This window comes from Poecilia reticulata, linkage group LG8 (assembly GCF_000633615.1).
Source record: "Poecilia reticulata strain Guanapo linkage group LG8, Guppy_female_1.0+MT, whole genome shotgun sequence".
NCBI classification, from domain to species: domain Eukaryota; kingdom Metazoa; phylum Chordata; class Actinopteri; order Cyprinodontiformes; family Poeciliidae; genus Poecilia; species Poecilia reticulata.
Window position 1 is genome coordinate 16,547,715 of NC_024338.1, and position 2,083 is coordinate 16,549,797.

Here is a 2,083-nt window from a genome sequence, read left to right on the forward strand (position 1 = left end):
TGTGGCCACCCCAGCTGGACTCCGAGCAATGTAGAAAAAAAACAACAATGAGATAAATAGCACGGGAACTGCGCGCCGGGGTACAGTGCCCTGCCCCTCCGAGCAATGTAGAAAAAAAACAACAATGAGATAAATAGCACGGGAACTGCGCGCCGGGGTACAGTGCCCTGCCCCTTCCTGTCTCCACTGCCGCCATAACCACCGCCTGTGTGGCGAAAAAAAAAAAAAGAGAGAGAAAAAAAACACCACCTTCCTCTCTTTGTTGTTCCCGGTTGCCTGTGCCAATATGTCCATCAGTCTCTAGCGAGCAGGCACTGAACGGCCCAGTTCACACCTTCTTCCCTCTCAGCTTCCATTACTTGCACACACACCTGCACGCACGCACAAAGAGGACTTCCCTTTGACCTCTACAACAGTTCAGCTGGCTATATTTAGTGCCTTGTTAAAGTATACATAAAAATTTACATTTTACAAATCTTGTCAAGCAAACTGAGCCACTGCTTACAGGAACCCTAAACTATCAGGGGCCTTACATTAATGCTTAAAGGGCCAGTATTGTGTTTTCCAGGCACATAGTGTCATTGGAGCACAATCAAGTTATTATGTCACCTTAAGTTGTTATAAAAATGTTATATATCAAATATGACCTAAGAAATTTCACTTTGTGATTTATCTCCTTGAAATTGTGCCTATGTCTCTTTAAGAAACTCCTTCTCTTTCTGAAACTCCGCCTTCAGGAAGTCGTCACAACTTCACTACCAGCGTTTCACTGAGCAGTAGCTCCTATAATGAGCTCAGCAGACTCACAGTTCCTCCAGGTGTTTGCTAGCTGCTGCTGGCTAGTCTGCAGGAACCGAGTGGTGGAGAGCTGCTCTGTGAGGCAGGAGCGTGGAAGCTGCAGCTCAGAGGAGGAATTTGATCCTCGAAGGCGGGGCTACATCCACTCAGGCATTTTGCACAGCTGAATGGTTGCCACGGGAGATTAAAGGATTTCTCAAACATGCATGGAAAAATGAAAGCAACACCCCAGGTGTGTTTTTGTTAACGGAATAACGTCGTAACACGATGTAAATCTCAAGAAAGAGTCAATAATACCGATTTCAAATACTCCTTTAAAATGTAACATATTCGGGAGATCTGAAATCTTTACATTTATCGTTTGAGAATTAAAATATGTTTACATTTGAAATGGTGGTTTCTTAAAGATCGGTAATCGGTGGTCGGCTAGAACCTGAATAAAGACCAGAGAACACAAGTCGTCGGTAAATCGATAAATAATGCTCAGCATCGTCAGGTTTTCTGGAGGCAAATTCCTCCAAAGTGTGAGCAAAGACGTCTCTTCAGACAAAGCTTCCTCTGGCTGCGTTTTACATATTCAGATAGAAAATGAAGAGTGGATGACAGGCATGACATGAAGAAAAAAACCCATCAAATCCAGATCAGAGCAGCACACAAAAGCCTGGCTCATGTAGACGGGGGACGGCAGGCGGCTGCTGGGGGCTGAGCATGCAGCGCAGCAGACAGGCAGGCAGACAGCCAGTGTGCCCACCCAGACAGTCTCTGACGAAAAGCTGCGTTTTGCAGAAACAAAAAGATTCAGCAGAGATGATTCAACACCATGTGCCACTGCACTCTGACGGGGAGAGGACTAAAAACACACACACACACACACACACACACAAAAACAATCTGCACACTCTGCACATTGCTGTCTTTGTGTCTGAAAGCTCACTTTTTTTTTTTGCTTTGATTTTTAGCTGCACGTGGTGGACATTTGCAAACAGACACACATCCTGTTTTAAGACATTAATATGATATTTCAACAACAAAAAAATCAACAGGTTTGAGATGCATTCAGGGTGTTCCGCTGCGACAGTAGCACTGAAAGTGGACAATACAGCCAACTTGATGCATGCGGCGCAACCCTGCTTCACCGTGTGTGTGTGTCTGTGTGTGTGTGTGTGTAGGTGCGTGTGCATGTGTGTGTGTGTGTGTGTGCAGTGGGGCATGGAGAATGGAAGAAAAGAGTTTGAACAGTCGAGATAAAGGGCCCTAGGGGCCTGGAGGGGGAGGGGGAGGGGTT